Source organism: Ranitomeya variabilis, chromosome 1 (assembly GCF_051348905.1).
Source record: "Ranitomeya variabilis isolate aRanVar5 chromosome 1, aRanVar5.hap1, whole genome shotgun sequence".
NCBI lineage: Eukaryota > Metazoa > Chordata > Amphibia > Anura > Dendrobatidae > Ranitomeya > Ranitomeya variabilis.
The window spans coordinates 562,429,990-562,454,788 of record NC_135232.1 but is presented as its reverse complement, the minus strand read 5'-3'; the positions used below and the strand labels follow the sequence as shown (position 1 = coordinate 562,454,788).

Below are 24,799 nucleotides of genomic sequence, written 5' to 3'. Positions count from 1 at the left end.
CCAGTGGGTATTGGCAGGTTCCTGTGGCAGAGGCGGATAGAGAGAAGACAGAGTTTACAACACCAATGGGCCTCTGCGAGTTCAACTGCATGTCATTCGTGCTCTGCAAAGCGCCATGAACGTTCCAGCGGTTAATGGAATGTTGCCTAGGACATAAAAAATGTGAAACCGTTGTGTTGTACCTGGATGACATCATCGTCTAATCCAAAACTTACGAAGACCACTTGAAGCACCTGGCCAAGGTGTTTGAAGCCCTGTCCAACTTTGGCCTGAAAGTGAAGCTATCCAAGTGCCACCTATTAAAGCCCAAGGTGCAGTACCTAGGTCACGTGGTAAGCGCCAAAGGTGTGGCACCAGACCCTGACAAAATCACCGTTATCAGGGACTGGCCAAAACCCAACACCATTCATGAAGTATGGCAGTTTCTCAGGTTGGTAGGCTACTACCGGAGATTCATCAAGGGCTTCACCAAGATAGCCGCACCCCTGCAAGACCTTCTAATGGGCCAACCCAAGAAGGCCAAGAACAAGGGTACTCCGTTCGAGTGAAAAAGCAGGCTAGAAGAATTCTTCACCCCCTTGAAATTGGTTCTCACTGGAGATGAAGTCCTGGCCTAACCTGACTACGACTAACAATTTATACTTTACACTGATGTCAGCAATGTGGGATTGGGAGCAATGCTGTCACAAGTGCAGAAAGGCAGAGAGAGTGATTGCCTACGCCAGCAGGAAGCTTCGTCCCCCTGAAAGGAACCCCGACAACTATAGTTCCCTCAAGTTGGAGTTTCTTGCCATAGTCTGGGCTGTGACCAAGCGATTCAAACACTACCTGCTTCAGCAAAGTTTACCGTCTTCAAGGACAATAATCCGCTGACTCACTTGGAAACCGCAAAGCTAGGTGCATTGGAACAGCGATGGATGGCCTGGCTGTCCAACTACGAGTTTACCATCAAATACCAAGCGGGGCATAAGAACGCTAATGCTGATGCTCTGTCCAGGATGCCCAATTTACCAGACATGGGAGAAAACCCGGAAGCGCTAGAAGAAATTGAGTTACCAGCCTTCCACCATCATGAGGCAGCCCAGTGCTTCCACTGCGTGAGGAACAAGCGCTATGTCGTGCAAGAGGCCACGTTTAACCCGTTGCCCCACCATGGATGAGCAGAGACGCAGGTTAGCGACCCAGCAGTCTGCCCAGTAAAGGAGTTGTTGACACAAGCTGACGCACACCCTGGCCCAGATGCTCCACAGGAACGCAACAGTTGTGGAAGGAGAAGGGCAAGCTGTTCATCTATGAGGGTAAGCTGTGTGGGAGGAATATCAAGTTGTGCACACATGAACTGGTCTGGCAGGTGGTAGTCCTGAAGCGGGATGTGCCAATGGTCTTGGAGGCATACCACGATGGAGCTGGACACTTCGGGTGGAAGAAGCTGGAGGTCTTACTTCGTGAGACATTCTACTGGATTGGCATGAGGAAAGCCATTGAGAGGTGGTGCCGAGAGTGTGGCCCATGCAACCTGTGCAGGAAAGACCGTAACAGCCAACGAGCCCCAATACAGCTGATCATCACGAAACAGCCGCTTGAACTGGTAGCTTTGGATCACGTGAAGTTGACTCCGAGTGGGACTCCAGAGTGGACCATTACTCAAGGTTCCTGGTAGTCGTGCCTGTTAAAGACCAAACAGCGAAGACGGCAGCCAAAGCGTTTCAAGAACATTTTTGTCAATTGCATGGTTACCCTGAACAAGTGCTCACCGACCAAGGCCCAGCCTTTGAGACAGAAGTGTTCCAGGAGTTCTGTAACTTGTACGGCTAAAAGAAAATCAGGAAGATGCCTTACCATCCGCAGACAAATGGCATGTGCGAGAAAATGAACCAGGTGATAATTGACCTGTTGAAGACCTTGCCCCTGGAAGAGCGAAACTGGTGGCCAGAGAAGTTGCCGGACCTGGTAAATCTATACAACCATATCCCGGTAAACTCCACCAACTGCACTCCGGCCTACCTGATGAGAGCGAGACCTGGCAAGTTACCCGTTGACTTCGACATGGGCGTCTTAACACCTGAGATGACATCACCAGATGCAGACTGGGATACAGAGCAGCAATACCGCACAGTGCAAGAATGCGTAGAGAAGAGATTGTCCCAAGCAAGACAGAGGCAGGAAAGAAACTAAAATTAGCATGCCCCTGCAGTTACCTTGTCACTCAGAGAATAGGTACTCAAAACGAAGAGATGAGTTCACAAACTAGATGATCAGTGGGAGGTTGGACCATACACCGTAATGCCTTCGAACTTTGATAACACCAAGGTATGCCTCATCAGTAAAGATGGAGGAGAAACCTCAGCGGCAGTGTCGAGAGATCATCTAAAACCATGCCCTGACCAACTGAAGGAGAGAATTGAAGATCAAGACATCTCTCAGCCAATAGAAGAAGTGGAGGAAAAGATCAGCAGAGTACTCGGCGAGTTCCCTCCAAATTGGACAAGAGTGAACCAGGCCATAGTCGCACCTGTTTTGACCTTTCCCCAGCTAGTAGTGCCAGAAAGAGATGTGACTCAAGACCAGCCTGAAGACCAGCGGGCTCAAGCAGCAGATGCCACACCAGCAGTGGAGCAAGAGTATCCATCTGAATCTGTCATGCCCACAGTAAGCAGGAGTGGTCCTAGAAATACCTGTGCTACGTAGAGTCACCCATATCGTAACCAATAAAGAGTGCACTACACCAGTGGTAGCAAGCACAGTGAATCTGGTCAGGTCACTACCAGTACTAGTACAGCGTAGATCCACCCATAGCACCAGAGGTCAAGTCCCAGCCAGGAATAGGGACTAAAATATAAATGTGTTGATACTGTAAATAAGTTAATAGTGTGTAAAATTGTAACCGTTAAGCATGAGAGCCTACAGAGGCTTGCTGTATGAACTTTTAAAAATATGCATAATAACCTGTTGAGGGACAATTGGACCACAGGACTATGTGTGGCCAGGACCTTACTTGTACATAATTCCCCCGATTTGGCTTTGAAAATAATCCACCGGCGTGACCGAAAACCAAGTCCACCAACAGATTACCCTGTTGCCATGCCCAGGGATGACACAAAGTGGGTTAAGGCGGTTCCCACCAACCAAACTCCAGGTACAGACAATTCCTGGATGGCAGCGTAAGGACTATTCACTACAGTAACTGTATCATTGTTTTTCGTTTTGGGTTTTTGTAATATTTTTCATGACTTTGCAAAATTTCATTAATTGTTGTTATTAATTGTACATTTATAAATGTTTTATGTTTCCTCAGTCTGGGAGTACTGAATTGCACTAGGAAGGAATGTGGCATCCCAGGAGTCCGGTTGCCACAGTGTCATTGCCTTCCTCGCAGAGGGTGATGTCACGCCTAGAAGCAAGGAGGTGTCCCCTTACCAGGTAACACCAGCATCCAACACTTTTCCTACTCCAGACCAGATGGAGGAGCTCTAACACCCAGTTTCAGGGGAGCTTCCCTATAAGTCTGAGAGGAAAGAAGTCGAGGAGAAACTGGGGAGTGGAGCTGTAGTCAAGCTCACCCCAGGACAGACCGCTGACAAAGAGGATGCCAGAGTCCTTGGCTGTGTGAGTGCTATATGCCCCAAGAGCCGAATCTGGAGGACAGGGAGCTGCAAGCTCCCTGGCCACAACAAACACCTGGAGGCACCACAGCAGGCCAAGATCCTGGGGCTGCCAGTGAACAGGCAGTGCTCATAATAGGCTCACGCTGTCTGCCATACAGGTTAGGAGCAACAGACAGTGAGAGGAACTTGTTCAGAGCTTCAGGCAGCCAGTACCTGAGAAAACAGAGCAGAAGGAAGGCCTCTGAACCCACCTGGCTAGGTGGATCCTAAATTGCTTACAGGCTGCCCGGACCCCTATCATCACCTGTTACCCGTGCCCCAGACTGCACTTTCTACCACCAAGTGTCATGAAATATGACATAAGCCTCGTTGTGCCATAACTCATACAGCTCTGCTCTTTTAGGTTTGCTGGTCCAAATGCACAGCTGCATTGACCCCTTAGTCTGCCTCTGTAATTCTAAACCACTCATTTCTCCTCCCTCCTGTGCAGCTGTGAAACTGGCTGAAAGCAGTTCTACTAGCCATGTGCTTTCTTTGTTGTAGGATATATTTATTCAAGATGAAACGTCTCGGCCCCAAGTAGTGTCATAGGTGTGAAAGTTACATATTTGGAATGTGCATTAATAGTGCCATCACACAGTGGCTTTTCTAAGCTCAGCGCCTGGCAGGATCTAAGAAACGCATTACTGCTTACCCGAGTCACATAGCCAAGCCATGTTTAGACTTATATGTAAGCTTATTTTGTGAGAAGTCATATAATACGTCCGTAGTCCTTCTACGAGGTTCATACCCCAAGATATTTTTAATAGATGGTTTCCATACCTTTCCAAATGGGGAGTATCCAGCCCCTCAGTGATGTCACTAGTAGAGGGTGTAAGAGGTTCAACCTCATTTTAGGAATTGTCTTTTGCCGGGGATTCAGCTACGACAGGCTGTGCAATCTGACCAGATAATTTGGGTAGGTCCCCTCCCCCACACAACCACTTGGCGTATCACTATCTGAGATGACTGTGTTTTTTCACCTTTAATCCCTTTTATTTTGTAATTGTCTGTACATACTATAATTGTCTCATCTTGCAATAAAATGCAGACCTTGACGCAGTTGGTGCTTGACAACATGGCCCAGGCCCAGGCTGATCAGAAGCACTTGTACGACCAGAACGCCCGGCAGTGGACCTACCAGGTGGTTCAGGTGTGGATGCTGGTCCCCATACTGAAGGATAAGCTTCAGGCAGCCTGGGAAGGCCCGTACAGCATCCACCAACAGCTCAACCCAGTCACCTATGTGGTCATGCTTGACCACGCTCGTGGTAGGCGAAAGGCCTTTCACATCATTATGATGAAGGCTCATCACAAATGTGAAGCCCGCATCCTACTGGTCTGCAACCTGCCCAAAGTAGGGGAGGAAGACCCCCTCCTGGACATGCTGGCCCAAGCCATGGCCGGTGGGTCCATTGAGGATGTGGAGGTGAGCACCTTGCTAACCGAACCCCAGCAGTCACAGCTGCGAACCAGGCTGGAACTCTTCCGGGCCATGTTCACCAACAGACCTGGAAGGACTGAGTTAGCACTCCACGAGGTGGACACCGGGAACCATGCCCCACTACGGCGAACACCCTTTCAGATCTCTGACAAGGTGCAGCAGGTTATGCGCCAGGAGATCGAAGAGATGTTATAGCTGGGGGTGATTCAATGGTCCAAAAACATGTGGGCCTCACCTATAGTACTTGTGCCAAAGAAGGATCGGACCACCCGGTTCTGTGTGGCCTACAGGGGGCTCAACGCCATCACAGCCTCAGACGCGCACCCAATACCGCGCATCGAGGAGCTGCTTGAGCAGTTAGCTGTCGCGAAATATTAATCCATAATGGATTTGAGTTGGGAATATTGGCAGATTCCCCTGAGCCCCGAGGTGCAAGAGTAGTCTGCCTTTATCACCCCCTTCGGACTGTATGAGTGCACGTCATGCCATTCAGAATGAAGAATGCCCCTGCCACTTTCCAGCGGGTGGGGCGAGCCTGCCGAGGTGTGCATGGAGGAGTACTGAGAGGTCCTGCCTCCGTAAAGCAGTCTAAAAGGGGAGGTGTCATGAAATATGACGTAATCCTCATTGTGCCATGACTCATACAGAGCTCTGCTACATCTCTTAGGTTTGCTTGTCCAAAAGCACAGCTGCACAGCCCTTCAGTCTGCCTCTGTAATTCTAAACCACTCATTCCCCCTCCCTCCTGTGCAGCTGTAAAACTGGCTGAAAGCAGTTCTACTAGCCATGTGCTTTCTTTGTTGTAGGATATAGTTATTCAAGATGAAATAACTCAGCCCCAAGTAGTGACATAGGTGTGAAAGTTACATATTTGGAATGTGCATTAATAGTGCCATCACACAGTGGCTTTTCTAAGCTCAGAGCCTGGCAGGATCTGAGAAACGCATTACTGCTTACCCGAGTCCATAGCCAAGCCATGTTTAGACTTATCTGTAAGCTAATTTTGTGAGAAGTCATATAATATGTTCGTCGTCCTTCTACAAGGTTCATACCCCAAGACATGTTACATAGAAGGCTTTCCATACCTTTCCAAAGGGGGAGAATCCAGCCCCTCAGTGATGTCACTAGCAGAGGGTAAAAGAGGTTCAACCTCATTTTAGGAATTGTCTTTTGCCGGGGGATTCAGCTACAACAGGCTGTGCATTCTGACCGGATAATTTGGGAAGGTCCTCTCCCCCACACAACCACACGGCGTATCACTATCTGAGATGACTGTAAGTGTTTTTTCACCTTTAATCCCTTTTATTTTGTAATTGTCTGTACATACTATAATTGTCTCATCTTGTAATATCGTTTTTATACCTTTTGTAAACACTGCCTAATCTATTTGGAGAAAAAGCTATAATATTTACTAGTCTCATCCTCCTTGCTCCAAATGTACCTCCAATGTCCTCTGAAGTAAGTTACGCTACTGATTGGGTCAGCTCCTGACCCACTATTAGTCATAGGAACAGGAGCTGGTAGTGCAGCGCCCCAGAGTCCTGGTCGTTGCAGTACTGTGGCTCCGCCACTATGGGGAGCCATGGTGCGTTCGATGGCACTGAAGGAGTTCATCTGATCAGGTATCACAGACACCAATACATTTCACCGCAGGGCCTCCGGGGGGAGCTAAGGGTGCTATTCATTAGGCCACTCCCCACCATAGTGGGTAAACCGGGGGTCAGGCAGGAAGTTAGATCAGAAAGCTGACTGGATTGAACGAAGCAACACCTTGTGGCAGAGGGTGTTGTGGAGGAAGAGACAGTAGGGTCTCTGCCAGGGGTGGGATCCTGGCAGAGGCTTGGCATTGGAAAGAACGTAACGGGACCGTGCCTGCTCAGAATAGCGGCGGTGCCCTAAGAAAGGACTAGAAGCGAGATAGATTGTGCTGAGTGAGAAACGAGATCAAGCAATAGGAGAATTCCAGTAGGGGTCGTGCTGTAAGACCGAAGCAACACCCTACTGAGGCGCACTACCGGTGGCCGGAACGCCGAGGGAGTAGAATAACATTCAGCTTCAAGCAATACTCCAAACAGCGGCAGGACAGTCAGTTTAAGGCGGGCTGTCTAACACATATCACCTATGAAGTCTTGGGAGGCAATTGCGGGAGAGGGGCGTCTCTAGGGTCCCGGAAGAACTCCAGGCCTACCCGACAAACGGGTGCCGTTCTAATCGTAACATCAGGGAGGGACGGACGATTAGAAGAACATCATTTAATCGAGTTGTGAGGGAACTTAAGAAACAGACACAACAGTTGTGGGGTACTTTCCGTAAGCACAGCAGGGGAGGACTACAACACATAGCGCTAAGAAGGAAGGCACCGATTTCCACCTGTGAAGAGAACTCTGGAAGTGCCATTGGACCGGCCGGACTTGCGCAGCCTGGTGAACCGTATTCTGGACTGAGGACTCAGAGATCTCCAGTAAAGAGGTAAAGAGACTGCAACCTGGTGTCCTCGTTATTTACCGCGACCTGCACCCCACAACTGCACCGACATCCACACCGATCATTCACTGTGCGCCCCACGGCAGGGTCACGGACCAGGGCCTAGCCGCCGTGACAACCCCAGAAGCAGAGACTCAGAGGCCCGGTACCGGGTACCCCTCGGCCCTGCGGCAGTGGGGGCGCTACAAACTTGGCGTCACGAACAGGATCTACTTAAGCCTGAAGAATCAGGTCATGTGTGCCTGGAGACTGTGATTTGTTGTGCTTGGACTGTACTTTATTAAGAGGACTGTGTGTTGTGCCATTTGCCGCCAAAATCCGCCGCCATTGTAGCGCTGAGGAGAGCGCAGGAAGAGAAGAGGGGCGTGAAGGGGGCGTAGGCAAGCTGGAGAGCGCGAACAGCAATGGCCGCCCAGTCTAAATATTTCTGCACGGTGAGGACGTGTCCGTCAGCAGCAGAGATCCGCCTCCTAATCCTTAATGGGGGGCGGAGGCAGAGAAAACGAAACCGCTCCCGAAGGAGAGAGCGGGAAAAAGACCAGGAAGTGACCCACGTGGAGGACGCTATGGCCAGCAGCTCCGAACCCGACAGTGGGGTTGAAGTGGAAGTCTCCCCCGACTACCTGGATGAGCCCAGCAACCCGTCCTCCGTGGATAACACCAGATTCCTGAGAGCCGAGATGGAGGACTTATATAACCAGCTCCTCCAACTGAATGTGAGAGTCCAGGCTCCGCACCCGGTGGTGCCGGCAGAGGGTTCCCGGACATCGGAGTTCTCACCGGAAGAACCAGCAGGACCTGCTGCAGAAAGTGAACTTGTACCAGTTGGTGAGTCCGCCGATCCTGCCCCGCCAGCCGAGGGTGTGTTAGTGGGTCCCGTAGCGGCACCACCTCTCCTGGGAACCCATAGACTCCAGCGCCTACTACCATGGGAGGAAGCCACGGGCATGGAACACCGTATGCGAGCCCCAATCACCCCTACTCCCTTGCTGTGTGAGGTCCATGCGGAGCGCACGGTGTGCCGCTGGGTGAACCCCGGATCCAATCTTATGGGGTTCCCCGGGGTGGAGACCCAGAAGGGGGAGATGGTACAGGCCCTAAGCTGGGAAGAATACCGGGTCCAGCTAGAACAACGGTGGCGAGAGGAAGAGAAAATACATCAGGCTGGGCGGGAGGCCCACCATCAAAAGGATTTGGCGGTTAAGGACCGGGCCCGTAAGGACCCCACCACTCACCAGGCCCCGCGCAGGCAGGGCATCGTCACCACCTTTAAACTCCGAGGAGGCTGGGGCTTTATTAAAGAACCGGGGCTGTACGCGGAGGTCTTTGTTAACCGACGGGATGTCGAGTCGCACCTCAGAGAGGGCCACCCCGATCGAGACCTCTACCCGGGGGACAGCGTTACTTACACCCGGCATTTTGGGGAAAAGGGGTGGTTCGCTCTGAACGTCTACAAGAAAGAGAAACCAGCCCCTGTAGCCAAAGTGCCCCCGTGTGACCGATCTGCAACCACCCTGGTCACCCCCACCTGTCTGATCACGGAACCTGCGATCTGCCACATGACCCCCGCAACCACCGCAGCGGCCAAAGAAGTGTCTTTTCAAGTAACTGATGCTCCTGATGTACCAGCGCAGAAGGAAGTAGGAACGCAGACCCTCATCACCGCACACGATCTGGTTGTGCAACAGACCCGCACCCATGGGGTGTACCTGGCCGCGGGAGTGAACCTGGGACCTGAACTGCCTGTATTGCAGGGGTTCCCCCGCCAGGTGGCGCCTCGTGGGGGATTCTGAGATTTTAATGCTTCTGAAAGTGTAAATAGTTACTGTTCCTGATTGTTGTTGCTAAACCCGTCCAGGGTTAACTTTTTATGGATCCCTTAGTTGACCCGGGATCCTTATTGTTTGTTTTTCTACAAGTTTTACAAACTGAGAAATCATGAACAGTGCATGATCCAAACTTTCTTGTAAATAGTTTGCACCTTATTAAAGGCGCTTCCTACTGGTTTTATTTAAAGACTCTTTGCGAAGATACCGTTCTGGAACCTTTGCTGAACAAAGACTGGTAGGCTGAGAAGACGAGCTACCTCAGAAAGACTTGATCCTCTTTTAAAGGGGATGTCCAACAGCGTACTTACGAGAGATACTGTTTTAAGAACAGTAATGCCATGGTAATGTTGGAATGAGAAAAGTTGTATGTGTTTTAACTAGTTAAATGTGAAGAAATGCTGATGATGATGCTCTGGAAGAAATGTAACTGCTTTGCATATAGGAAAGTTATGTGTGTTCAATTTGTTTAAGATGTGAAACCTAGATAATGTTCTTTAAAAGGAAAGATGCAGAAAGCCCGTAGGGGTAGATTTAGAGTTCTGCTTAAGTGAAAGTAAGAAAGTAATAATGAAGGTGAGGATAGAAGGTAAACCCTGAGTCCCCATAGAAAGTTAGAAATGTGTTACTAAGGACAGAAAGTGGACCCGTAGGGGTTAGTGAGTGAGTCCTAATAGGAGCCAAGTAGAGCCGGCTCCATGTTCTCTAATTGAAAGGAATGTTATGTCTATACCATGTATAGTAGAGAAAGGCAGTAGGCCCTGGCTGAACGGGGCGGTCCTGTAAAAGAAAGGAGAGGCAGTAGGTCTGGTGCCATAGGGACAGGCGGTCCTGCAGATTCAAAGTAGGAGAATGTAAAAGTTAAAATACCTTATAATGTGATTATAAGAAGGTCTTTAGTGGATTAAGAGTGTATATCCTTAAAGGCAAAGTTAAATTATTGGTCAATAATGTTTGCACTTAGTAGAATACCCGGTTGGGTAAGAAAAGCTAATTATAGCATGTTGCTATGATATTTAATTATGTTTGTAACGTTAAAGTGTCCTCACCTCCCATAAAGGGAAGCCTGTTCAAGTATACTTATTGTTTTGCACTCAACAAAATTGTATGTCTTTTTGCTAACTTGTATTGTTGTTTTCTTCCCAGTCCCGGAGTACTGTGTTTAACCAGGGGGGAGTGCAGCGCCCCAGAGTCCTGGTCGTTGCAGTACTGTGGCTCCGCCACTATGGGGAGCCATGGTGCGTTCGATGGCACTGAAGGAGTTCATCTGATCAGGTATCACAGACACCAATACATTTCACCGCAGGGCCTCCGGGGGGAGCTAAGGGTGCTATTCATTAGGCCACTCCCCACCATAGTGGGTAAACCGGGGGTCAGGCAGGAAGTTAGATCAGAAAGCTGACTGGATTGAACGAAGCAACACCTTGTGGCAGAGGGTGTTGTGGAGGAAGAGACAGTAGGGTCTCTGCCAGGGGTGGGATCCTGGCAGAGGCTTGGCATTGGAAAGAACGTAACGGGACCGTGCCTGCTCAGAATAGCGGCGGTGCCCTAAGAAAGGACTAGAAGCGAGATAGATTGTGCTGAGTGAGAAACGAGATCAAGCAATAGGAGAATTCCAGTAGGGGTCGTGCTGTAAGACCGAAGCAACACCCTACTGAGGCGCACTACCGGTGGCCGGAACGCCGAGGGAGTAGAATAACATTCAGCTTCAAGCAATACTCCAAACAGCGGCAGGACAGTCAGTTTAAGGCGGGCTGTCTAACACATATCACCTATGAAGTCTTGGGAGGCAATTGCGGGAGAGGGGCGTCTCTAGGGTCCCGGAAGAACTCCAGGCCTACCCGACAAACGGGTGCCGTTCTAACCGTAACATCAGGGAGGGACGGACGATTAGAAGAACATCATTTAATCGAGTTGTGAGGGAACTTAAGAAACAGACACAACAGTTGTGGGGTACTTTCCGTAAGCACAGCAGGGGAGGACTACAACACATAGCGCTAAGAAGGAAGGCACCGATTTCCACCTGTGAAGAGAACTCTGGAAGTGCCATTGGACCGGCCGGACTTGCGCAGCCTGGTGAACCGTATTCTGGACTGAGGACTCAGAGATCTCCAGTAAAGAGGTAAAGAGACTGCAACCTGGTGTCCTCGTTATTTACCGCGACCTGCACCCCACAACTGCACCGACATCCACACCGATCATTCACTGTGCGCCCCACGGCAGGGTCATGGACCGGGGCCTAGCCGCCGTGACAACCCCAGAAGCAGAGACTCAGAGGCCCGGTACCGGGTACCCCTCGGCCCTGCGGCAGTGGGGGCGCTACAGTGGCAGCAGATCATACTGAGCTTGTTGGGTAACGCTGGCAGTGACGGATTGGGGTTTATAAGTGTATTGCTCGGCTGTGGCTGGGAATAATTATATTGCCCTCACTGCAGTGTGTGCCCAATAGCCAGTACATAGCAGGCAGCCTTTCTGGCGACTAATTATCCTAGGTGCAGTTTCCTGACTGACCTGAGGGAAAGGGGGCGCCAGAGAGCTGCAAGTTCCAAACCAGAATTGGGAAGTTGGATTTAAATATATCCCTGAAGAGAGAACTGGGGCAACCAAACACCCCTGGTTCATGACACCAAGTAAAGGTAAAGAAAACTGCAATCCTTGAGTCCTCCAGTCATCTCCCACACCCTCAGTCCTGCACCCCATCATCTACAATCCTTACCAACTGTACTGGGGCCAGTACATCCCAGCTCTGTCACCAGCGGCCCCAGCAGTCCCCTTAAGCAACATTGGCCATCCATTGCCGAACACCACAGGTGGCGTCACGAACTAACCCCCTATATACTTTATTTCCCCTCCATTTCATTAATGTTATTGGACGCCCAAGGCCACGGACTGGGTCGCTGCTGCCGTGACAATCCCCCTGAAGACCTGTCCGACCCAGCCCGTGTACCCCACGGTCCTAGAGGGCGCTACATATGCCTGCGTACCTGCATGGAGGGGAAAATGGAACCATGCAGGGGTGTGGGCAATAGCATTACAGTGAGACTGGACCATGTATAAGACAGGGTGGTGAAGGGAACCATACTGAAAGCATTATCTGTTATTTAAATGACCACCTGTTTGCACTGTTCTGGCTTCAAGAGTGGTGTCCCACTCCCGCCTGCAAAGTGGGACAGAAAGCTAGGTCTCGTGCATGTTTGTTGTGCTCCCGCATCAGGCACAGTATCAACTGGCCCACCGCCTCGGATTGCATCATCATCAGCACATCCAATTTCTTGTGCCTTCAAGCACGCTTTGCACATATTAAAGCGAACCTGTCACCCCCAAAATTGATGGTGAGGTAAGCTCACCGTCGTCAGGGGCTTATCTACAGCATTCTGTAATGCTGTAGATAAGCCGCCGATGTTACCTGAAAGAGGGAAAAAAAGACGTTAGATTATACTCACCCAGGGGCGGTCCCGCTCCGATGGGCGTCTCAGGTCCGGTACAGCGCCTCCCATCTTCATTCCATGACGTTCTCTTCTGTTCTTCACGCCGCTGCTTCGGCGCAGGCGTACTTTGTCTGCCCTGTTGAGGGCAGAGTAAAGTACTGCAGTGCGCAGGCGCCGGTAAGGTCAGAGAGGCTCGGCGCCTGAGCACTGCAGTACTTTGCTCAACAGGGCAGACAAAGTACGCCTGCGCCGAAGCCACGGCGTGGAGACCAGAAGAGGACGTCATGGAATGAAGAGGGAGCGGACGTGAGACGCCCATTTGACCACGGACCACAACGGGACTGCCCAGGTGAGTATATTATAACCTCTTTTTCTCCTCTTTCAGGTAACATCGGGGGTTTATCTACAGCATTACAGAATGCTGTAGATAAGCCCCTGATAACGGTGAGCTTACCTCACCATCGATTTTGGGGGTGACAGGTTCCCTTTAAATTAGTTATGCAGTTAAGAGCAGTATTAATAGGTACTAGAATAGAATATGTGTTGCCCTGAGGAGTTTTGGTTTCCAGGTTTCAGCAGCAAGGACTGTAAGGGTATGTGCACACGTTGTGGATTTTGCTGCGGATTCGCAGCTGTTTTCCATGGCCTCATAGAACCCATTCATACAATAAAAACACAAAACGCTTTAATTGTGGATAAAAATGGCCGTGTAGTTTATTTAGGGTTACATAAATTAATTAATCACCAATAAATAAACTCCATAAATTATAAAACCAAAGTACCAAACTTTTCCAATAAACCAATCCACCCAGACATGGGTGATTTTCCCACAAGTAAACTACACGACAGTAAAATTACAAGAATTCAGGGGAGGGAGGGTGGGGTCTTCTTTATCTTCTTCCGCTGACAGAATGACCAGATACCACAAAACAGGTGTTTATATATTAAAAAAAAGAGCGGCAAAGCTGCTTACAGCCAATAGAAAACCGTTACAATAGGCACCAAACATACCAGAAAAAACTGGATAAAACCAGTTTCACACTTTCAGAGATGACTGACCTGACCTTTATTTGACCTTTCTTCTGACAGAAAGCCATATTAAATGACAGGGTCCATGAGGCCATGAGACCCCCGCTATATTTCTTTCAGGTTTACGCGGGGGGGCTAACATGGCCTCATAGAACCCATTCATACAATAAAAACACAAAACGCTTTAATTGTGGATAAAAATGGCCGTGTAGTTTATTTAGGGTTACATAAATTAATTAATCACCAATAAATAAACTCCATAAATTATAAAACCAAAGTACCAAACTTTTCCAATAAACCAATCCACCCAGACATGGGTGATTTTCCCACAAGGCCATGACTCAGCGAGACATGGCCCCCCCCAAACCACACAGCCATTTTTTTAATGATAGTTTGTAAGTCCAAATTAAAAATATCAAGGCCAATATCAGATAAATGATCCAAATCAAGCCTATAAAGGCCCGGTAAAAAACCCTCCAAATCCAAATGCCGGAATGAAAACCCTGAAATTAAAAGAAAAAAATTTTTTTCCATGGATTTATTGACCCTTCTCCGGATATTATCTAAAAAAGAAAATTGATTGTCGTGCCACAAAAGTCTGGGAATAATCTTGAAAAAACGAAGTTTGAATCAGGCAGAATTTGCTTAAGATAAATAATATCGGATCGAATGGCCGATAATAAGTCAAGAGTCCTGATTTTCCCGAGATCATTCCCAGATCATTCCCAGCTACATGAAATATAATTAAATCAGGGGAAGGAAATTTAATTAGCCATTTCTTCACTTCAGCAACCAGGCAATGCCATTTCAAGCCGCGAACTCCATGCCACCAGACCTGAATATCAGAAGGATTAAAGGATAAATTTTCAGTATAAGATCGTTGGCTGGCCCTCTTCCTGGCCCAGAAGATAAAAGAATGTCCGACTATCCAAATGACTAGCGGACCTGAAAGAAAACCAATAATTAATAGTCATACAGATCATGTCCTTTATCCCTGAATTGTAAAGCCTGGCCCTAGAGGCCTCCGTAGCTGCTCCGATTCTAAACGAATGAGATGTGATTTTAAGGTGTTTTTTACCCAAAAAGCTTAAACATTTCTTTAGGACAAAATTAAATTGGAAGACAGTAACCGGAGAAAAATCCCTATGAATGAATAATGAGCCCTGTCCCATAGGTCTGACCTTAATCCAATTTGCCATGTTATCAACAGGGCAAATGATAGAGACATGGATCGCGTTAATTTTCAACCTAGATCCCCTGCCTAATTAATCTGTCTTTCATTTTCTTATAAATAAAATTAAAAAAAAAACTACTCATGAATCTGGACATCCGAAATCATGAGTCCCGAAGGCTCCGATTTCTTAACAGAAACCACCTCACCAACGCGAAGTGCTCCAAAAAAGGACAGGGAAAAAATAGAGCTAAATAATAAAGCTTCCTTAAAATTTACACAAACGTGGATGAGACAGGAGCACAATTCTTTCAATAAAGACAGGGAAATAGGTCGTCTCGAGTCAGGTATAAAATTGGTTTTCCTAAAGCTTTTTAAAAACTGCTTTACTGGAAAAAGATTAGTTAAAGCAATACTGCCAGAAAGTTTAAGGAAAAATTAAACTCCTGCTTGGCATTTCGCTATTGCATAGTAAGACAAACCGTTTTGTACTATAGATTCAGCAAACTTTAGTGCTGCTACCGGATTAGAAACTGTTGGGTCAAAATAATGTAGGTTGCAAAAATTGTTCCAATTCAGCAATGCAGCGGAATAGTCAGCCCATGATCTATTAGATAACCATTTTTTTTATAAAATACTGTATCAGAGTGCAATCATGTCCCAAATTGAAAGAGGGTCCTTCCGAACCCACGTTGGGAACCTGCAGGAAAAAATTCGACCACTGACGATTTTGTAAAGAGTCAGTTATGGAAAAAAAATTTGCTCTTTCCCAACTTTGCTTTCAGGCATTGTAAGACCAATTGTCTCAAAATTCTGTCAGCAAAAGTATTTTTAGAAGATAACGTGTTGATAGAAAAAAAAAAAACAAAAAAAAACAACTACTGCCTGGTTAGTGGAAAGGAGTAAAATCCTGGAATTCTGCATTAGTGATCCCCAAATTAATATTCCTGCAAAAATAGAAAAAAAGTTCCAACATCATTACGTTTGAAGTTACTTTCTTAGACACCCAACTTTTTGGCCACAGGATGGACATCCAATGGGAGTCAAATAAAATACTTTAGCCACACTGGGTATCCGCTGCGAAAAGAAAGGGAAAAGAATCGCCAGAGACAAAAAATGACTGCCACAAAGATCTGCCGTTATGCTCTGACAAAAAGGAGAGCCAAATTCTAGCGTCTTCCTTTAGATCAGAACGGATACTAACATGCGAATGAGGTGAAGATACACCTTAAGTGGCATCCTATAAACTTGTGCAAAAAGCCCGACCTATAGGAATGACACAAACCGCAAAATTCAATAGACCTAACAATGATTGAATTTCCTTAAGAGTGACCTTGTTCTTGGCTAAAAAATTTGATAACGCAATGCGCAGTTTAAAAAGTTCCTCATCAGGAAGTCAGATTCCATTTTTTGATAATCAAGAGTGATTCCCAGAAACTCGAGGGATCTAGACGGACCAACTGTTTTTCTATGAGCAATAGGAACACCGAAGTGCTCACACATTTGGATAAATTTATTGAGGGGATCTTCGCATATTGAGGAACCATAAGGACCGATAAACAAAAAATCATCTAAGTAATGGAGGATACCTGCATCCTTACAATAAGTTTATAAAACCCAATGAAGAAAGGAAGAAAAACTTTCAAAATACGAACATGACAAAGAAAAGCCCATTGGCAGGCACTTATCAAAAAAAAAAAAAAAAAAAAAAAAAAAAAAAAAAAAAAAAGAAGCAGTCATCAAAATAAAAACCTAAAGAATTAAAACCGCACGGGTGAACAGGAAGGAGTATAAAAGCAGACTTAATATCTGACTTGGACAATAAAGCATTAAAACCAAATTTCTTGAGGATTTCTAATGCAGAATCAAAAGATGAATAGGACACGGAGCATAAAGCCTTGTCCACTTCATCGTTCATGGATGAACCCAGAGGATATGATAAGTGGTGAATTAGCCGGAAAGAGCCCTCATCTTTTTTTTTTTTTTTTTTTTTTTTTTTTTGGCACAATACCCAATGGTGATACACGGAAATTAACAAACGGCGGGGTTAAAAAAGGGCCTGAAACTCTGCCTAATTGAATTTCATTAATAATTTTATCCCTAGCTGCCTCAGGGTGAGCCTTTAAAGAGGGTAAATTAGGAACAACAGAACAACCGTCCCCTTTAAATTGTGGGATAAAAAATCATTCAGAAAAACCATTAAAAAGCAGCTCACTAGTCCCCTGGTCGGGATATTTGCTTAGCCGTACTGACATGTTTGCCAGAATCACTGGCGTCTGTGCTTTTTGAATTAGGCTCCTTACCTGAGGACTGTTGACCTGCTTGTTACTTAAAACATTTAGACATAGGGTGTGAGTTACCACAGAACGAGCATTCATGGCGGAATCTACAGTTGTTGTTCCACTTACAAAAGGAATCGTTGAAAGCGAAACAAACACCGCGTTTACTTGAACTAGAAGGGGGCTGAAATAACTTGTTGCAGAGATGGGGAGATTTTTCACCCAAAACTGCAGCAAAAATAGAAAAAGCTTGCACCCAGTTGTTGAAAGATTTAAAGTTGGTGCATTTAAATTCATCTGAATCAGCTTTCTCATCCTTCTTTTCGAATTTTGAAAAGCTGGTCCTTTCTAGGCAGTAAAGAAAAAATATCAACATAATGATTATTCCAAATAAGCTCTTTAACAGAAGGGCTTAAATGGAATGCTAAGGGAGACAGCTCGCATGTCAGAGCTTCTTTAAAAGGGTTAACAGGGGCAGTGCTAGCTGATGAAATGTCAGAAATTGCAGCACTGTGTACAGCTGATGTGTACAGCTGATGTGTACAGCTGATGTGACAGCAAGGGGGGGGAATAGCTTCTTTTAACGTTTCAGCTAACACTTTCTTTATGATGTCTTTTAAATGTGAGTGTTGGACAGACAAAGGAACATTGAAAGTCTCACCCCTCGATGAATGCTGGTCGTTTCTCTGCTCCATACAGCAGCTGGAGCTCAAGCCCTCCATGTTGGGCAAGCTCATATGGGAAGCTGCTGTAAGCGGCGTTTCTTCATCCTCTTCTGAGTGTGACGACAGGGGGTCCTCCCGGTGGTCTGGACTGCAGCTGCAGAAGCCACCGCTGTTGTATAATCCAATGACACCGCAGCGCTTTTACGGCTGCGGTGTGTTGAAGACATCCCGGCCACTTCAGATGAGGCGGTCGGCGCTCTGTCATGACGCTGGCGGTGGAAGTCTCGCGCTGGGCTGCGAGACTTATGAGGAGGGCGGCGCCGTGACTTTCTTTTTCCTTCTTGGACACTGCGGCTGGAAGCAGACAGCGACTTCGGAGAGTATGGGGTCCTTTGCCTCCTGCGCCTCCCTGAAGCGGTGGGTGTTGGCAGGACCGGAGAGGCTTGACACGGCGACCGAAGGGTATCTTCTGGATGATGAGGGACAGCATCGGCAGGCGCTAAGATAGGTTTCATAGCCAGGCACTGCCTCAGCCAGTCCGCTCCATCCTCGCCGTCGGCTCTAGTCAGGAGCTGTTGCAGGAGATTCTCCATCCTGGGGTATGTGTCTTCTTTATCTTCTTCCGCTGACAGAATGACCAGATACCACAAAACAGGTGTTTATATATTCAAAAAAAGAGCGGCAAAGCTGCTTACAGCCAATAGAAAACCGTTACAATAGGCACCAAACATACCAGAAAAAACTGGATAAAACCAGTTTCACACTTTCAGAGATGACTGACCTGACCTTTATTTGACCTTTCTTCTGACAGAAAGCCATATTAAATGACAGGGTCCATGAGGCCATGAGACCCCCGCTATATTTCTTTCAGGTTTACGCGGGGGGGCTAACATGAGTTTACAGTACCATGTAAACCTATGGAAAACAAAATCCGCAGTGCACATGCTGTGGAAAGAAACACGCGGAAACGCTGTGTTGTTTATTCTGCAGCATGTTCATTCTTTGTGCGGATTCCGCAGCAATTTACACCTGCTCGATAATAGGAATCCGCAGGTGTTAAACCGCAGGTGGAATCCACACAAAAACCGAATAAAATCCATGGTAAATCCGCAGTAAATCCGCAGGTAAAACGCAGCACTTTTTACCTGCGGATTTCTCAAAACAGGTGCGGAAAAATTCGCAGAGGTTTCATCTACGTGTGCACATACCCTAAGGCTATAATAAACTCTGACTGTAAGCCATTATTGCACTATTATACCTTCTCCAGCAGCAATCCCCACACTAAATACAGCTACCATAAGTACTTACAGGTGCTTCTCACAAAATTAGAATATCATCAAAAAGTTAATTTATTTCAGTTCTTCAATAGAAAAAGTGAAACTCATATATTATATAGAGTCATTACATACAGAGAGATCTATTTCAAATCTTTATTTCTGTTAATTTTGATGATTATGGCTTACAGCCAATGAAAACCCAAAAGTCATTATCTCAGTAAATTAGCTTCAAGAGCCACCACAGACAGATGTATCTAGGACATGGGCTTCAAGTGTCGCATACCTTGTGTCAAGCCACTCATGACCAATAGACAACGCCAGAAGCCTCTTACCTGGGCCAAGGAGAAAAAGAACTGGACTGTTGCTCAGTGGTCCAATGTGTCGTTTTCAGATGAAAGTAAATTTAGCATTTAATTTGGAAATCAAGGTCCCAGAGTCTGACAGAAGAGTGGAGAGGCACACAATCCAAGCTGCTTGAGGTCTAGTGTGAAGTTTCCACAATCAGTGATGGTTGGGGAGCCATGTCATCTGCTGGTATATGTCCACTGTGTTTTATCAAGACTAAAGTTAGCGCAGCCATCTACCAGGATATTTTAGAGCACTTCATGTTTCCCTCTGCCGACAAGCTTTTTGGAGATGGAAATTTCATACTCCAGGAGGAATTGGCACCTGTCCACACTGCCAAAAGTACCAATACCTGGTTTACAAACAACAGTGTCACTGTGCTTGATTGGCCAGCAAACTTGTCTGACCCTAACTCCATAGAGAATCTATGATGAGAGACACCAGACCCAACAATGCAGACGAGCTGAAGGCTGCTATCAAAGCAACCTGGGCTTCCATAACACCTCAGCAGTGCCACAGGCTGATCACCTCCATGCCACGCCTCATTGATGTACTTATTGATGCAAAAGAAGCCTAGACCAAGAAATAAACACTTGAAATAAATCACTCTGTTTGTAATGACTCTATATAATATGAGTGTCATAACACAGCTGCCGGGTGACCTGGGACCAGTGGCTCCTTCCCTGTCTCTAACACTAGGGGCAACCTAGTTCGCCCGGCTCCCCGAGATACTTCAGATGGAAAAGATACCGGGCCTCCACCCTCTTCCCCCACCCAGGGAAGAGGGGGTGCTACTGTGCACGGTAGTACACCAACCCGACAAACAAGGCAACACAAACAGAAAACTCTAGGCATACAAAATAATCACTCCCATGTAACAGAGGAATGCATTGGGATGTAAAGGTAGGGGAATAAACCAAAACCGAAGGATAAGGTTTTACCATGCATACAAAACAAGCAACAGCCACTAATAACTCATTCAACTCTACTTCTCATATGTACTCTTCTCCCACCATTAGGTATGCGGCAAATGCTAGCTCTGACAGGGATTTGTAACAGAGCCCAGATTATAAAGAGGGAGTGGCTAACCGAGCACAGCTGTGAACACAGGGATTTCCAACATGGCCGATTAACCCCTGTTTTGCCAGAGAAATGCTTCTTCTCAGCACCGGAGTAGGAGCAATCAAACGCTGTGGTCTTCTGACTCCACACTGACGCGATAACCCCATGACAATGAGTTTCACTTTTTGTATTGAAGAACTGAAATTACTTACCTTTTTGATGATATTCAAATTTTTTGAGACCATACATATAGGCCTGATAAGGAGCTTTGGTTTTAGGTTGCAGCAGCAAGGACTGTAAGGCTATAAACCCTGCCTATAAGCCTGCAATGCACTACTAGCCCTTCTCCAGTAGCTATGCCTACAATGAGTACAGCTAACAGCAATATTTATATTGAATACCATACATATAAGCCTGACAAGGAGTTTTGGTTTTTGGCTTCTGCAACAAGGCCTGTAATACACTACTAGCCCTTCTCCTGCAGCTATCCCTACCCTAAGCAGTACAGCTAGGGTTTTATATAGACCCAATGACGTGATGTGGCCAGCCAATCATAGCAATTCCAATAGCCAACATGGCTATGGCAATACCATAATTGGCAAGCAATCCCAGCATGTTTATTGGCTGAAAATCAGGGTACTCGAGCATGTACATGAGCACTAGGGATCCTCAATCAACTACCGCAATGCCATGCACGCTCGTCCATTACTACTTCTAAGTCTTTTACGTGCAATGGTGGCCAAACATGAATGCCCCATATCAATATGTACATTCGGCCAAGTACAGATCAAAAGGAGTTAAGGGTCTGTCAGGTATGTCAGGACAAGGCAAACCTGTCATTCTTCTAATGAGTGACGTTTGGCGTAATATTGGCCAATACCATACAAATGAGATTATTGGTGGCCATAAGGTATATACAGATGACATCTGCTGCATGTGGCCTGGCTAAACAAAGACAAATAATAAGAAAAGCCAGGAGTCAGGACACATACTGTCTACAGCCAGATGCACCAAATTTACTGAGACTCCCAGAACAAAAATAAACCTGTTTACAGTCAACACCACGTTGTTATGTTCACATTCAGCAGGGAGCAAAAGTTGTCAGATATGACTAGTCTGTGCCATCACTGCCTCCACATATCACATAAAAAGGCCAACATGAAGCCAAACCCTGCACAGTGACAACTGAGGAACACAAAGGTAAGTCCTCACACTACCACTTCTGTCCTGTATATACACACTGCACAGTACCACTGCTCCTGTCCTGTATATAGTATATATATACTGCACAGTACCACTTCTCATGTCCTGTACATATACACTGCACAGTACCACATGTCCTGTCCAGTATATATACACTGCACAGTACCACTTCTAACCCGTATATATACACTGCACAGAACCACTCCTCCTGTCCTGTATATATACACTGCACAGTACCACTTTTGCTGTTCTGCATATATACACTGTACAGTACCACTTCTCCTGTCCTGTATATACACTGCACAGTACCACTCCTCCTGTCCTGTATATATGCACTGCACAGTACCACTTTTCCTGTCCTGTATAAATACTGTATAATACCACTTCTTCTGTCCGGTATATTTCTATATATATACTGTACAATACCTCTCCTACTGTCCTGTATATACACTGCACAGTACCACTTCTTCTGTCCTGTATATATACACTGCACAGTACCACTCCTCCTGTCCTGTATATATACACTGCACAGTACCACTTCTCCTGTCCTGTATATACAGTACACACTGCACAGTACCACTTCTAACCTGTATGTATACACTGCACAGTACCACTCCTCCTGTCCTGTATAAATACTGCACAATACCACTCCTTCTGTCTGGTATATTTATATATATATATACTGTACAATACCTCTCCTCCTGTCCTGTATATACACTGTACAGTACCACTTCTCCTGTCCTGTATATATACACTGCACAGTACCACTCCTCCTGTCCTGTATATATACACTGTACAGTACCACTCCTCCTGTCCTGTATATACACTGCACAGTACCACTCCTCCTGTCCTGTATATATACACACTGCACAGTACCACTTCCCCTGTCCTGTATATATACACTGCACAGTATCACTTTTCCTGTTCCGTATATATACACTGCACAGTGTCACTTTTCCTGTTCTGTATATACAGTATACACTGTACAGTACCACTTCTCCTGTCCTGTATATACACACTGCACAGTACCACTTCTAGCCTGTATATATACACTGCACAGTACCACTCCTCCTGTCCTGTATGTACACACTGCACAGTACCACTTTTCCTGTTCCGTATATATACACTGCACAGTACCACTTTTCCTTTTCTGTGTATATACACACTGTACTTTACCACTCCTCCTGTCCTGTATAAATACTGTACAATACCACTTCTTCTGTCCGGTATATTTATATATATACTGTACAATACCTCTCCTCCTGTCCTGTATATACACTGCACAGTACCACTTCTTCTGTCCTGTATATATACACTGCACAGTACCACTTCAAACCTGTATATATACACTGCACAGTACCACTCCTCCTGTCCTCTTATATATACACTGCGCAGTACCACTTCTCCTGTCCTGTATATACACACTGCACAGTACCACTTCAAACCTGTATATATACACTGCACAGTACCACTCCTCCTGTCCTGTATATATACACTGCACAGTACCACTTTTCCTGTTCTGTATATATACACTGAACAGTACCACTCCTCCTGTCCTGTATAAATACTGCACAATACCACTCCTTCTGTCCGGTATATTTATATATATACTGTACAACACCTCTCCTCCTGTCCTGTATATACACTGCACAGTACCACTTCTCCTGTCCTGTATATATACACTGCACAGTACCACTCCTCCTGTCCAGTATATATACACTGCACAGTACCACTTCCCCTGTCCTGTATATATACACTGCACAGTACCACTTCCCCTGTCCTGTACACTCACCGGCCACTTTATTAGGTACACCATGCTAGTAACGGGTTGGACCCCCTTTTGCCTTCAGAACTGCCTCAATTCTTCGTGGCATAGATTCAACAAGGTGCTGGAAGCATTCCTCAGAGATTTTGGTCCATATTGACATGATGGCATCACACAGTTGCCGCAGATTTGTCGGCTGCACATCCCAAAGATGTTCCATACAAGGCAGGATGGATCCATGCTTTCATGTTGTTTACGCCAAATTCTGACCCTACCATCCGAATGTCGCAGCAGAAATCGAGACTCATCAGACCAAGCAACGTTTTTCCAATCTTTTACTGTCCAATTTCGATGAGCTTGTACAAATTGTAGCCTCAGTTTCCTGTTCTTAGCTGAAAGGAGTGGTACCCGGTGTGGTCTTCTGCTGCTGTAGCCCATCTGCCTCAAAGTTCGACGCACTGTGCGTTCAGAGATGCTCTTAGGCCTACCTTGGTTGTAACGGGTGGCGATTTGAGTCACTGTTGCCTTTCTATCAGCTCGAACCAGTCTGCCCATTCTCCTCTGACCTCTGGCATCAACAAGGCATTTCCGCCCACAGAACTGCCGCTCACTGGATTTTTTTTCTTTTTCGGACCATTCTCTGTAAACCCTAGAGATGGTTGTGCGTGAAAATCCCAGTAGATCAGCAGTTTCTGAAATACTCAGACCAGCCCTTCTGGCACCAACAACCATGCCACGTTCAAAGGCACTCAAATCACCTTTCTTCCCCATACTGATGCTCGGTTTGAACTGCAGGAGATTGTCTTGACCATGTCTACATGCCTAAATGCACTGAGTTGCCGCCATGTGATTGGCTGATTAGAAATTAAGTGTTAACAAGAAGTTGGACAGGTGTACCTAATAAAATGGCCAGTGAGTGTATATATACACTGCACAGTACCACTCCTCCTGTCCTGTATATATACACTGCACAGTACCACTTTTTCTGTTCCGTATATATACACTGCACAGTACCACTCTTCCTGTTCTGTATATATACACTGCACAGTACCACTTTTCCTTTTCTGTATATATACACACTGTACTTTACCACTACTCCTGTCCTGAATAAATACTGTACAATACCACTTCTTCTGACCGGTATATTTATATATATACACCGTACAATACCTCTCCT

The 24,799-nt window shown here is 46.4% G+C and overlaps 1 protein-coding gene across 4 annotated transcripts in view; it reads left to right on the top strand.

Annotated features, from left to right (window-relative positions):
- The window catches only part of LOC143768235 (V-type proton ATPase catalytic subunit A-like), a 565,121-nt gene that overhangs the window by 374,285 nt on the left and 166,037 nt on the right, over positions 1-24,799 (top strand). Inside the window, exon 1 of one of the 4 annotated variants that reach the window (XM_077256938.1) lies at positions 21,778-21,854. The exons of the other annotated variants lie outside the window; for them this stretch is intronic. The gene's annotated coding sequence lies outside the window, so the exon portion shown is untranslated. Of the gene's footprint in view, positions 1-21,777; positions 21,855-24,799 lie in introns of those variants that run through there. 4 annotated transcript variants of the gene reach the window in all.